Genomic DNA, 15,368 nt, shown 5'->3' on the forward strand with positions numbered 1-15,368 from the left:
ATAATTGTCTTTACTGTGCCTTTTGCAATGTTAGGCGGTGCTGGTACTGGGAGGGACTGCAAATTTAGAAAAAATACGTGTACTTTTATATTTAATACAATCTAGAAGGTTTGTGTGTTCAAGTGGCACAACAGAACAAGGACTGTATTCATTTTTAAGCAAACAATGGCTGAGGTCATGATGAGGGCAAAAAACTCAATGACAACAACATTGGTTGGAATATAGAGCCATTGGTGTGTGACTTGCTGTTGCTTGCTTTGGTGGCCATGTACAATGTATGTACATGTACTGTATGTACATGTAGTTGTTCACTTGTTTAACTGAAGAAACTACAGTATGGATCTCTTAACGGAATATGATGTTGGAGTAAAAGTGATCTCTGGTGAAGTCTGCTTGCAGTTATTCCGCCGTACAAACCAGCAGCCGATTTCACGAAACGCTAGGATTTATCCTATCTCAAGTTAGGATCTTGTCCTAACTTAGGATGGGTTCAATGCGTCCTAACGTCTATGGTAGCAGAACTGAACCGTCCTAAAGATTATTCTTAAGTTGAGACGAGTTTGGTGAAATCGACGGCAGGCAGTTGTAGGGTTTTGTATGATCAGATAGTTATCATGCTAACTGTTTTGAAGGGATGCATATATTTTAAAAGAAGAAGATTCAAAGACGTGTTCTGTGGAATTGATTTTTGTGTAGGAATGAGGCACATTACGGGAGTGGAAGGCAGAATCATGGTGTGAGACCTAGACAAGGCAAGAGAACAGTTTGGCAGAATTGCGCCCAAAGAAGCCGTCGTCAGATATGTAAGTACTAAATTCAAATTATTTGGTGGAGAAGTAGGCCTACTGGAATACAAACTGTTACATATTTGTTTCACATTATTGTTTTTATTGCTGGTTTATTCAAAATCTGTAGTCGGAAGGCTGACAATAAAAATATAAAAGTACAGCAAAACATTTCTACATTAGGAATATTAAAAGTTGTATAAATATTTTGTATACACTGGATTTGTGTATCAATAATAATAATAATAATAATGGCTTCATATATAGCGCTCAGGTTCGTCACGCAGTGACGCTAATGGCACTTCAACATTATTACCCCTGGTCACTGGGCCTTAAATCATTCCTTAAACCATCTCAGCTCCCTGCGGAGTATCCAGCTTGTGCCACCAAATATGTAGCGCCTAAGCTAATCCATCACAAGAACCTACTCTGCCCTCACAGGTACCCATTTATCCCTGGGTGGAGAGAAGCAATTATAGTTAAGTGTCTTGCTCAGGGACACAAGTGTCATGACCGGGATTCGAACCCACACTCTGCTGAACAGAATCACCAGAGCTTGAATTCAGTGCTCTTATCCGCTCGGCCATGACACCCCAATATCAATATATATTTAGAGCCTCTAGTATCTGTCTCTCGATATTTCCAAAATGTGCAAATTATTTACAATTATGTGTGCTTTGAAATTTACAATACAGCCAGTTATTTACAATTAACTTGACTGGCTCTAAAGAAAAAGTTATGAGTGTGTTTATTACAAAGATTTCTGTCCCCCAAACGAAATGTGATCTTATGGACACTATTGGTAATTACTCAAAATAACATTTAGCTTAAGAGCCGACTTGTTTTAATGAACAGCAATAGAGAGCTGAAGTAACGTAGTTTTTGAGAAAGAAGTAATTTGCCACGAATTTGCTTTCGAGACCTCAGAATTAGATTATGAGGTCCAGAAATCAAACATCTGAAAGCACACATCTTCGTTGTGACAAGGGTGTTTTTTCTTTCATTATTATCTCGCAACTTCGACAACCAATTGAGTTCAAATTTGTACAGGTTTGTTTAAATAAAAACAATAATCATAACATTTGTATAGGGCTTTCCACATGCGTTTCAAAGCGCTATAAAGTTGTCTGAAAATATGTGTTTTAACTGAGACTTGAATGAGCTGATCATAGATGAGTCAACCAATTAAAGGATTCAGGTACTTTTTCAAAATGTCCACAGATTTACATTTAACTTGCAGGGTTTGAAGATAATGATAGTAGAAAGCTTCCCTTCAAATAATACCTACTGAGGTGCTGTAGTTTTTGAGAAATGAGTAAAACAAGTCACAAAATAGTTTTTGTCTCAGTGAGACGAAGCTCATTTTAGCATGTAAAAACCGTTGGTTCGAATCCCACTCTAGTCAATTCTTTGTTCAACCCCAAAAATCATTTACAAATTTACCCAGTCAGTTTCCCTTGTGGTTTATATTGATATGTAAAAACCTATTAACAAGTTGTACCATAACATACTATAATAACTGGTTAATACGTTTTAATGTGCTAAAACTGAGATGAAATTATTTTTGTGACATTGTATTCATTAAATCAATTATAAGTTTGGATTACAGTACCGGTAGATTGAAATGATCGCTTGAAACTGCACAACGCTTTCACAACATTTATTGCATAAGTTGAGCACTACTAGCACAAGAAATCCTTGCTCATGTGGACTTGCGCAGTTGCGTAAAGTTTGGGTGGAATTGGCTGCAGGATTATCTTTGTTCAGTCAAAGAAATGTGCCTGCCAATTGGTGCTCACCTTTAAGTATACCAATATTAAGTAACAAACCAAAAGGAAAATATTAAACACTGGTGGTGCTATTTAACTAGTATCACCTTTTGTGTCGTGCTGTGCAATAAGTGGAAGCGATGCAAGTGCAACTCAAAATAACATACAAAGAAGACACAAAGCAAGGCATCCAACACCATGGTGTAAATACAATAAAGGCCTGGCAGCAAAGTACATGTAAGTCTGGCTGGTCCATAGAAATAGAACCCGGACAACGCTACGCTTGGCCGCCCTCTGTGTCGTCAATTCCACGCGATACGCGTTAGTGGCAAAATGATCATCGCAAATAGACTGTTTCGACGCGTTTTCATCGGTCAATGTTTATGAAGTCTACTGTATTGCATATTTTGCCATACAAGCATAGAAAAATGGCAAACACGCATCCATAAAAATGGTCTCACAATGAAATCGCAACATAATGGCGCACTCAGCATTCTCTGGGTTCTATTTCTATGGGCTGCCGTCGATTTCACAAAGAGTTAGTACTCGTCTTATCTCGAGTTAGGACGAGTAACTTTTCCTAACTTAGGATTAATCTTAAGGTCTGCATGCTACAGTGCAGGGTTGGGACTCGTCCCAAGTCCTAAGATTAGTCTTAAGTTAGGAAGAGTTTTGTGAAATCGACGGCTGGTCACATACATGTAGTTACTATGCCATGGTCTTGTATTTTTAGTTTCTGTACTAGAGTGGTCTAGACTGACCCTTTGCCGCTTGTACAAGAGGTCACAGAATCCACTAAACCATATGAGGACTTGTATTTTGCCTTCCCAAGAATTTAATGAACAAAGTCTGAAATCTGGCATTTTTCTTCAGAAGAACGATTACAATTAGTAAAATTCCAATTACCATAAATACATTTACCGTAATTACAATTACTGTGGGAAAACTGGTGTCACATTCTTCGCTTTCTATTTTATTGGACGGACGTGGAGTTGTCAGTAAGGGGCTTGTGAATACTGGTGTTTGGGTTGTCTTATTGTTAACGTCAGGTTTCAGTATGAATACTGGTGTTTGGGTTGTCTTATTGTTAACATCAGGTTTCAGTATGAATACTGGTGTTTGGGTTGTCTTATTGTTAACGTCAGGTTTCAGTATGATGTAAATGCGATTGGCTTCGTCCATGTTCGTGTGATAGAGGTAGCACTTCACTGGATCTCCTTTCAAGTCTACATCACTGTACATGTACCTCACCTCCTCGCCAGTATTGGGGTCTATTGCTTGGGAGTTTGCAAGCAGCTTCCCCCTAACCTCACACCGCAATGTAAGTCCGCATTTTGACATGTTGTACCCACAAGATACACTGTATAGCTCTGTTGACGATTGGTAGTGTAAATCGCATAGCAGTTGCCCAGAATGGCAAGCTAAAATGGTTGTGGTTACTGACTGAAGACTTTTGGAGATATACGAGTAAGCTATGCAATTTTGCGTCAATATTAGCATACCCATTTCAGGTTGTAGATGGAGGGTAAGCTGTAGGGTAGAACTCTTAGCTGTTTCATTCCGTTTCTGGATGACACTGGTCTCGTTCAAATTGGTGTCCCAAGTTGGGAAGCTGTGCTCTGACACATTCTCACTGTTACAAGTAAGCGTGCATGTAAAGTTAGTTTGTTCATCGGCATATGAAACCTTATATTCTGGGGCTTCCAGCGTACATGCACGTACAGCGTGTACATTTAGTAGGCATACAGTAAGCAGTAGGCCAAAAGGGAACATCTCCTTGGGAGCTGTTTCCATCCTTCTTTGTTGGATCTGAAAGATTTCATTACAAAACAAATTGTTTCATTAGTTTCAATCTGAAAAACGCATTCATTAGAGAGGTTTCGCAAGTCTATGGATACACATATAGATACTGATGCAGCGACAAGTAAGGTTTTATGCTAATAGCTATTTTGAGTAATTACCAATAGCTTCCACTGCCTTTAAGATCCATTGAACATAACAGTCATGGGAAACTTACGCTTTCACTGATTAGGAAGACCAGGTTTTGATTATTGTTCAACCCAAAATATGCATATGAATTTGTATTTAACACTGAAAAGTCAACTAAGAAAACATTTAATATACACACACACACTGCTACAGCGTGCGCGCTCCTGGAATTGTGTGTGGCTCTGTGACTATACGCGCTGATTTGTGCATTGTGATAGGGGATTTGTTACGAGATCGTTTATTGGTTCAACTTCATGTTACCCAGATTGACGGAGGAAATATTACTCCAATCAGAATGATTGTCTCACCAAATTAAAGCTTATAAATACAATCAAGTTTAACTCAATGCAAACAACATTTTTGTTCAAGCTTAGGGGGCCCTAGATACGGCCTTTTAAAAGGTTGTAAAAAAAGGACGGTATTTTTCAGTTTCTCACGCAAAACGGTACGAAACTACAAGTTTTAAATCAACAAATTACGGAGAAAAAACAATAGTATTCTCCATAAAAGACAATGTAAAAGGGGATGTATTCATCTTTCTTTTTCTGCAAACAATAAGTTCACACAGTACAGGAGTAAGGAGTAGTGACGAAAAAGAGTGAAAATGCGTTGTTTTTTGCTCAGAAACGCGCGTATACAGGGGTTTTCACACTACAGCAGCTTAATTGTCATTACAAATTGATATGTGAAATTAGAGTTCTTATTTTTGTTCTTATTCTTTATTTGGCCGTTAAACAATTACAAATACAAGCAGACAGTATGTCAAATAAATAACATAAATACAAAAGTAAATACAAAGCAAGTGCACATGAAATTACAAAACAACCCTAATGTGATGGCCAGGATCAACAAAAGTATAATTAAACACTGTAGCTCGAAAGCCTGTTACTCCAGTCACATAGGGAGGCAAGCTCACTATGGGTGCATTCGATTAGCTTCCCTGGGTCGACCCGATGTGGCGTATTTTATTTTTTTCCAGGACGAACGTGGGCACACAATTACCCCACGTTCGTCCTCGAACCAGGAAAAAAAAACAGACACGTCACCACGTGAGCCTTCCCGTGGTGACGTCAGTGCACCTCGGGCCAGCCCCAAGAGCCCCACTTGTGGATAGGGTCACTTGGGGCTGACCCAAGGTGCACTGACGTCACGACGAGAAGGCTCACGTGATGATGCGTCTGTTTTTGATCCAGGTGGAGCATGGGTAAACATTTGCACACATTCGTACTGGAAAATAAAATAGGCGACTTTTCCAGGACGAACGTGGGGTAATTGTGTGCCCACGTTCGTCCTGGAAAAAAATAAAATACGCAACATCGGGGTCGACCCAGGGAAGCTAAACGGAAAAAATAATAATAATTTGAAATAAATATAAATAATCTGTATACACAAAGCACAACTTAAAATAAGAAAAAACAAAAAACAATAATTAGACAAGCAAATAAATAAATAAACAAATAAATAGTTAATTAAAAAATAAAAACAAAAAGTATTAACACAAAAAGGAATAAATAATTAGAAAAGTACATGTAAAAAGAAATAAAGCAACAAATAATTCAATATTTATGGCGCCTGCATTTTCTTGTTGTTCTTTGTTCAACCTGTCTGTATGTTTGTGAATGTTATTTTTGTCTGTCCATCAGGCATCTAGAGAATCATGAATATTTTAATAAACTCATAATGTGTGAAAACTGTTTCAGTTGAGTGAGCTACATGTAACAATCCAAAGCCATGATTTTTTTCAATAATGTATTGATTTTAAATTTATATCAAGTTTTTCCACTGACAGATATTCAAATCAAAGAATAAGTACTAATAAGTATGGAGTTTTAGTATGGGGAAAATCAACAAATTGTCTACTTATTTTTTAATATATTTTTTTATTTACATAGAAGGGCCCTTAGAGTAATTAATAGTGCCGACTTTTGTGCCAATTATGATCCATAAAACACAGTATCTGACATTCATCTTCTTCAACTTGGAATAATTATGCATCAACTCAGCTCCAAAGATTTACCTGATTCTTTTTTTTAAAAACTGGACAAACTGGACATGCAAAAGATTTTAATATACTCATTTAAATCCATGAGTTGTGTATATTTTCAAGGTTTCAAAGTACAGGAACTCCCTAAACAATGATATCAATAGGAGTATTCAGGGGTTTAAGAAAAACTTTACCAAGTCCACAGACTTCCCAGTATTGTAAAATAACCACCAGATTTGTTAACTTTCATTATTGTGTCTGTTGGTAAGTCACTGCGCGTTGAGCCTTTCCAGCTTTGTTGCCCTGTTTGTGTCTTTCCTGTGAATCCCTTTTTGAGTCAATGGAATTATAGTTACATTGTTTTTGTTCAATACTCGAAAGCTACTTTATTTTACAGAAAATACAGAAAGAACTACGAAATGCAGACCATGAAAAATACAAGTTATTTAAAAAAAATGTGTCTTCAAATTAGACTTAAACTGTTCTAGAGAGGAACTTTAATGCAATTAGGGAGTGAATTCCAGAGGTCATGAGATGCACCCTGAAAAGCCCTTTGCCCATAAGCTTTGGTGGTGGCTGGAAAAGGAGTGAGAAGATTTTGTGGGCCAGAACGATTAGATTTCTAATAAGGCAGTAGTCGTGGATTAATTCTATGAGATATTGAGGAGCTATACCATATTTGCATTTCTATTTTGTAACTAAGAGTTTGAAAATTATTTGTTAACCCAGTTACATTAATATTGGGGGTCTCTACCAAACACACTTCAGAAAACTACAACCACTTCATCTCTACACTATATATAAAGTTCCATAGTGGCAATTATTATTTGTTGAGCTAATTGATTGAGTGGAAATAAATTGAACTGAACTGCATTTTCTTTCCTCCGATGAAACCCAAGCTGTCGTAGTAGATCGGTAGCTGTCAATGGAATCATAAAGTCTATTAGTCTAAACCAACTTACTGCCTGCGGCCACATAAAAAAAGTATAAATCATAATGCAATAACAGTTTCATTGACTTTCACTCTTGTTTAAATATAAAGGCCTGATTTGTTTTCCTTACAATGGCTGAATGGCTTACCACGGCTGATTTCACCCGCTGCTTTTGTAGCTGTGCACACAATTGAACCCAAGTTGTCATAGGCCGGTGGCTGTAGATGGAATCATAAAGTAAATTAGTCAAAACCAACTGTCGGATGCCACAGCAAAAATGTAGAAATTCACAGTTTCAACTTTGCCTTTCTGTGGCTGATTTTACCCCCTGCTCGAGATGCTGTGTTGGAAACAATTAAATACCACTTAGTAGTAGCAGGGCGTTGTCTGCAGATTGAACCCACTTGATGCCTGTGGTTACAGTGAATGAATGTTAAGTGTGTGCTGTATCAGCTATTGTGAAACTGCGCCCTGCCGCCTGCCAGCTACTATCACGTACAGTAACCGTGATAGTATTGTAACGTATTGCCAGGGTCCTTGTTTGCCATCCCTTGCAAGACAAAAATGAAAATGTCATACACAGACATGTTCACACCCATAATATTCTGATTATGCCACAACACATTTTTCAAAGCGTCAATTTGACTGGCAGATACATGACACTTAACAAAGCTGCACCAAGCATTAAGAACATCAATCCAAAAATGGTTTTGATTTGCGACCCCTTTTAAATAGATCAGCTCTGCCTGGTGGCCTCCCTCGAGTGCTAGAGGATCATAAATATTCGAAATATTCAAAAAAAGAGTGACCCATCAACCCAAGTTATTTGAATATAGAAATCTGTGGATCCAGGTGACCTTAAGGGCTTTTATATACGAATGCATGTCAATCATTTTAACTATTTTCACAGGTTTGTTATTTTATATATAAGTTGTGATACCTGAAGTGTGGGCCTTGGACAATACTGTTTACCGAAAGTGTCCAATGGCTTTAAGGCCCTAACACTTTTTCCCAGTTGTGCAGCTAAAAAACAGGATAGTTAAAAGTATGAAAAGTAAAGGTATACAATCTGATACCTGTAGAAGTTTTAGATCGATCGGCCATCTGGGTGACGAGAGAATAGTGAAAAAAACTATTACAAATTTTGCATTGCATCGATGCAAAAATAAAAATGAATAAAACGCTCAGTGAGCGATAAACTCCAAACGCGAAGTTAGATTATTTATTTCTCATCAAATATGACATTTCAGAGATAAATATTTCAAGGGATGTTTTCTGCTATCATCATAATTAGACCTGTAAGTTTGATGTAAATCTGTGATCTTCATGATTTTTGTTATGTTATGGCCGAGTGGTTAAGAGCATCGAATTCAAGTTCTGGTGCTGATTCACCGGAGAGTGGGTTCGAATTCCGGTCGTGACACTTGTGTCATTAAGCAAGATACTTAACTATAATTGCTTCTCTTCACTCAGGGGTATAAATGGATACCTGCGAGGGTAGAGGTTGATATTGTGTATGAAAAAGCCATAAGCGCCTTACAGGCAGCTCAGGGCTGTATACTCCTCAGGGAGCTGAGAAACATTACAGGGATGTTATTGGCCCTATGACCTGCCGTCGATTTCACAAAGAGTTAGGACTCGTCTTATCTCGAGTTAGGACGAGTAACTCATCTTAACTTAGGATTAATCTTAAGGTCTGCAAGCTACAGTGCAGGGTTGGGACTCGTCCTAAGTCATAAGATTAATCCTAAGTTAGGAAGAGTTTTGTGAAATCGACGACAGGGCACTAATGTAAAGAGCATTGATACGGTTATTGTGAAATATATAAGAACTTTTTATTATTAATAATAAAATAATGAATAGGGTAGATGGCCTTAGCTTTCGATCCAATCCGGACCTTCTTCAGAGGCATAAAACAAGTACAAACAAATACATATCCATTTATAGAAAAAGAGAGGGGGAAAGGGATTAAGGAAAGGATCCAGAAAGAAGCGGGAAAATAACAGCCAATCAAAGTTTCTATTTCAGAAACAATATTGGTGGCTATGAACCAATAGGAATGAAGTGGCGAGGACAAAGGATGTTTAGAATGAAAGGAAGGGTTACTGGTACATAAAAGTGGTAAATGTATTGTTCGACAACAATGCAGGGAGACATGAAAGGGTAGGATTAGAGAGCAAGTTGTTGTTTCTTACCAATTCTGTAACGTTTCTTTTTAAAGAAACCAATTTACCAATTACCAATTACCAATCTGGTAAAATTGCAGGTAGTGCTTAAAAGCACGGGTACCTGCACTTTTACCAAATTGGTGTAAACTGTGCAGCTGTCTATTAGGGGGCATTCAAAAAGCCATTGTTAAAATAAATTTGATGTTTTAATTTTGAAGGGCTTCATAGTAGCCTATAACACACCCAAGAACAAAGTACTGCCTCAAATTAACCAGATTTTTTAGTTTAATGGTCTCTAACATCAGAAGTTCCTAAATAGCTGAAGGTATATGTTTGGTAATCACTCTTGAAATTAATGGCAATAATATATATATATATTTTTAATAGAAGACTAAAGTATAAAACATTTTGAGAAACATGTGCATATTGTTTTGTCTTCATACCTTGGCGTTTTACGACAATGCTCGGAAATAAGCCACCCTGTGTATAAACGGCAAGATATTCTAACACGGCAAAAAACAGCATATAAGCTGCGGCTTATGGTAGTTTCACAAATTTAAGCTAAGCATGAAACAATTTTATTACCAGCCAAAATGCTGTTAAGTAGGCCTAACATGCCATTGGTAACTGGTTTCCTGCTAGTTTTGACTGATAATTGGTAAGCAATGTTTCTTGCTATAATGCAAATTATTACTTATACCACTAATACTGACCTAACGCAACGATCACAAATTTTAATTTTAAACCTTTCATAGTTTCCTTACAGTCTTTCTTTTTTAGTACAACCTCATAGTTGCAGTCTTCCACATTGAATTTCTAAATACAAGTCACATTTCAATTCAATTCAATTCAATTCAATTCATTTGCAATGCTTTCTTATGACTTTCGTTCTCACAATTGTTTCCATTTTCATCATCTATGATCATTGAGGTTTCATACTACTTCAACATGAATTACTCCTCAATTCACACAAAATCAACTGCTCCAAGCCTGATCTTCAGATTGGGTAACTTGACTTTATAACAAAAAAAGTTAAAGACACTGGACACTATTGGTAATTGTCAAAGACCAGTTTTCTCACTTAGTGCATCTCAAAATATGCGCCATAAAAAAAACGTGAAAATTGGAGCTCAATTGGGCATTGAAGTCATAACTATGAAAGAGAAAAACACCCTTGTCACACAAAGTTGTGTGCTTTCAGATGCTTGATTTCGAGACCTCACAATCTAATTCTGGCGTCTCCAAATTACTTCTTTTTCAAAAACTACGTCACTTCAGAGGGAGCCGTTTCTCACAATGTGTTATACTATCAACCTCTCCCCATTACTCTTTACCAAGTAAGGTTTTATGCTAATAATTATTTTGAGTAATTACGAATAGTGTCCACTCAGGGCTATGATAAAGGTTTTTATATAACACCCAAGCAGATCCTTGCCATTTGATTGGAGGATTGTCCGTCACGTGATAGCAAATAAAAGTACCATTGCACGCTGAGTCACTCGCCGTGCTTTTTCGTTCCATCCGAAAAGTACCATTGCACGCTGGCAGCGTGCAATGGTACTTTTCGGATGGAACGAAAAAGCTGAGTAAAAACATCACTGCGTGCGCGTGTCTTTGGTAACGCAGCAGGTGTTACTGCAAGAAGGCATAGTAAAATTACTAGCATTCGGCTTCTACAGTTGAAATTGTTTGTTTTGAAAGTTGTTTCTTTCAATCAAAATGACAAAGTTCTACTTGGATGTTATATAAAACAAATAATGAATGTTTTTCATTCGTGCCATGGTGCGAATATGTTCATTCGTTGAAAGCTGGAATGTTCCAATCAACTCGGCTCCGCCTCGTTGAATAGAACATTCCATCTTTCAACTCATGAACATATTCGCACCATTGCACTCATAAACATTCATTATGTGTATATTATTTCATCTATCAAAGTACTTAGTGAATAAATACTTACATGACTGTTTATCTCTCCAATCGGCAAAGTATCAACAAAGAAATTCGGTGCTCAATACGAGAGTGCTGAAAAGCAATGTTGTCTTTGTCGGAAACAAGTTCCAACATGTATGGCTCCTGATAAGAGGTGTGGGAAAATACCACAAAAGATTTGAAAACTTTGTTAGTGACTGTTAAACACTAAAATAGTAGTACAGTATTTCCTTAAATATTTGGTTTGCGGTAACATGATGTTTGGATCGATCAATCAACATTTGTCATCCTAACAGTCTACTCTTCACGGTGGCCCTCTTGGTTGGGTTCTATTTCCATCAGCGAAAGTGATGTACTTGTAATACTTAATAATTTAGATGTCACTAAAGCTATAGGCCCCGATGGACTATCTCCTCGATTGCTTAAGGAATGTGCTAATCAAATTGTATCTCCTTTGAGTCATTTATTTAACCTGTCTTTGTCTACCAAAGAATTACCAAGTGACTGGTTGAGGGCTAATGTCGTTCCAATTTTCAAGAAAAAAGACAAGAGTTGTGTGGAAAATTATAGACCTGTTTCGTTACTTTGCGTATGTTCCAAGGTTATGGAAAGGGCCATTTTTAATACCATATTTCCTGCCATTCAGGGTGAACTTCATCACTTACAGCACGGGTTTGTCAAAGGCCGCTCCACTGTTTCCCAACTTTTGTCTGTTTATCAAGAGGTCAGCTGTGTTTTGGACAAAGCCGGGCAGGTCGATTTTGTTAGGTCCGCTTTTGTTTCTTTTGTATATAAATGACATGCCCAGTTCCGTTCAACATTCCACTGTAGCTTTATTTGCTGATGACTCTAAATGCTTTAAGTCCATTAAAAACACATCGGACTGTAGGCTTCTTCAGAATGACCTAGATTCTTTGTATTCGTGGAGTGTTGAATGGGACTTAAGCTTTAACATCCAGAAGTGTCAAACTATGTCTATTTCTAGACGTAAACAGTGCGTTAATTTTGATTATAGCTTGAATAATTCTCATCTTGAAAGAACAGACTCTTTTCGTGATTTAGGTGTAGATATTTCTGTTGATTTTATTTGGAATTCTCAAATTAATCGCATTACTGCCAAGTGCAATAGAAAGTTGGGTATGATTAAACGCACTATTGGTTACGACGCTCCTAGCAGAGTTTCTAAATCTCTCTATACTGCATTAATTAGAAGTGACCTAGAATACTGTAGTTCAATTTGGAGTGGAACTTCAAAACGTAATATAAAACTTGTTGAAGGTGTCCAGAGACGAGCCACCAAATTCATTTTGCATCGTCCTCAAGATGACTATAAGACCCGGTTAGAACAGCTTTCAATTTTACCACTCTCTTTTAGAAGGGAAATTTGTGATCTTATTTTGTTTTTTAAATGTAAATATGGTCAAATTGACATAAATGTTAATAGATATGTAAGTTTTAATGTTACACAGGGCCGTCCTGCCACTAGACTGTCTTCTGATCCCTTCAAATTATCAGTTCCTCGTTGTAAAACAGAGTCCCATAAGTCGTTTTATTTTCAGCGGATTGTCCCCATGTGGAACCAGCTTCCGCTGTCGGTCAGATCTAGCGTGTCCTTGTCAGCATTTAAGACTCTTCTTCTCCAATTTTACAGGGACAAGTTTGCATCTGACTTTTCAGCGGATGATGTCTGCACTTGGGTGTCGCACTGCCATTGCTCTTCTTGTCGTCTGTAATTGTCAGTCCCGCCTTAAAGCGCTCCCTCTTTTTTGTGGGTTGGGTGGTTTTTTGCTATGGGGTGGGTTTCAGGGGACATTTCTTGTGACAGGACGGCTTTGTAGAGGTGCTGGTCACCTGTTCCTCCTCGTCACTCACTGGCTTGGTATTTTTTATAGCTAATTTGATTCTTTATTTCTTTATGTATCGATTTGTATTTCTTTATTTTTATGCCAGTGTTAAGTCTAATGAAACTAAAACTAAAACTAACACCATGTGTGTATCTACATGCCAGGTAGAGTTTGTTCTTAGAGAACTGTCTTGCTTTATTCTACTACTGCGGAGTAGATGTTCATTTTTGAAATGAATAAGGTAATCATTTATGACAACTTTTTTATAGATTGGTAAACACTAAAAAAATAGTACAGTATTTCCTTAAATATTTGGTTTGTGGTAACACCATGTGTGTATCTACATGCCAGGTAGAGTTTGTTCTTAGAGAACTGTCTTGCTTTATTCTACTACCGCGGAGTAGATGTTCATTTTTGAAATGAATAAGGTAATCATTTATGACAACTTTTTTATAGATTGGTAAACACTAAAAAATAGTACAGTATTTCCTTAAATATTTGGTTTGCGGTAACACCATGTGTGTATCTACTTGCCAGGTAGAGTTTGTTCTTAGAGAACTGTCTTGCTTTATTCTACTACCGCGGAGTAGATGTTCATTTTTGAAATGAATAAGGTAATCATTTATGACAACTTTTTTATAGATTGGTAAACACTAAAAAAATAGTACAGTATTTCCTTAAATATTTGGTTTGCGGTAACACCATGTGTGTATCTACTTGCCAGGTAGAGTTTGTTCTTAGAGAACTGTCTTGCTTTATTCTACTACCGCGGAGTAGATGTTCATTTTTGAAATGAATAAGGTAATCATTTATGACAACTTTTTTATAGATTGGTAAACACTAAAAAAATAGTACAGTATTTCCTTAAATATTTGGTTTGTGGTAACACCATGTGTGTATCGACTTGCCAGGTAGAGTTTGTTCTTAGAGAACTGTCTTGCTTTATTCTACTACCGCGGAGTAGATGTTCATTTTTGAAATGAATAAGGTAATCATTTATGACAACTTTTTTATAGATTGGTAAACACTAAAAAAATAGTACAGTATTTCCTTAAATATTTGGTTTGTGGTAACACCATGTGTGTATCTACTTGCCAGGTAGAGTTTGTTCTTAGAGAACTGTCTTGCTTTATTCTACTACCGCGGAGTAGATGTTCATTTTTGAAATGAATAAGGTAATCATTTATGACAACTTTTTTATAGATTGGTAAACACTAAAAAAATAGTACAGTATTTCCTTAAATATTTGGTTTGTGGTAACACCATGTGTGTATCTACATGCCAGGTAGAGTTTGTTCTTAGAGATCTGTCTTGCTTTATTCTACTACCGCGGAGTAGATGTTCATTTTTGAAATGAATAAGGTAATCATTTATGACAACTTTTTTATAGATTGGTAAACACTAAAAAAATAGTACAGTATTTCCTTAAATATTTGGTTTGTGGTAACACCATGTGTGTATCTACATGCCAGGTAGAGTTTGTTCTTAGAGAACTGTCTTGCTTTATTCTACTACCGCAGAGTAGATGTTCATTTTTGAAATGAATAAGGTAATCATTTATGACAACTTTTTTATAGATTGGTAAACACTAAAAAAATAGTACAGTATTTCCTTAAATATTTGGTTTGTGGTAACACCATGTGTGTATCTACTTGCCAGGTAGAGTTTGTTCTTAGAGAACTGTCTTGCTTTATTCTACTACTGCGGAGTAGATGTTCGGGGGTTCGGGAGACTTCTCAGTTGTGAAAAGAACTGTCCTGCTTTTTAACTATGACCTGGGCGGATGGTATAGAAAAGAGGCTGGGACTACTATTTAGCTTATAGGAATGTGATTAACTGTACTACCGCGGAGTCAGTTCTTAAATTGGTCTCAACATTCATTTAGAAACATAGTTTTTTTTTTTTTTTTTTTTTTTTCCACGGAGGAAATTATTTATTCACATTTAAGACCACTCCTCATTATTATTA

The 15,368-nt window shown here is 36.9% G+C and overlaps 1 protein-coding gene across 1 annotated transcript in view; it reads left to right on the forward strand.

Moving 5' to 3' along the window:
* Positions 1-278: 278 nt before the first annotated feature.
* Positions 279-15,368, forward strand: part of LOC117303935 (probable E3 ubiquitin-protein ligase HERC4) — a 31,436-nt gene continuing 16,346 nt past the window's right edge. Inside the window, exon 1 of the mRNA XM_033788401.1 lies at positions 279-803. The gene's annotated coding sequence lies outside the window, so the exon portion shown is untranslated. The remainder of the gene's footprint in view (positions 804-15,368) is intronic.

The sequence above is a fragment of the Asterias rubens genome, chromosome 20 (genome assembly GCF_902459465.1).
Source record: "Asterias rubens chromosome 20, eAstRub1.3, whole genome shotgun sequence".
Taxonomy (NCBI): Eukaryota; Metazoa; Echinodermata; class Asteroidea; order Forcipulatida; family Asteriidae; genus Asterias; species Asterias rubens.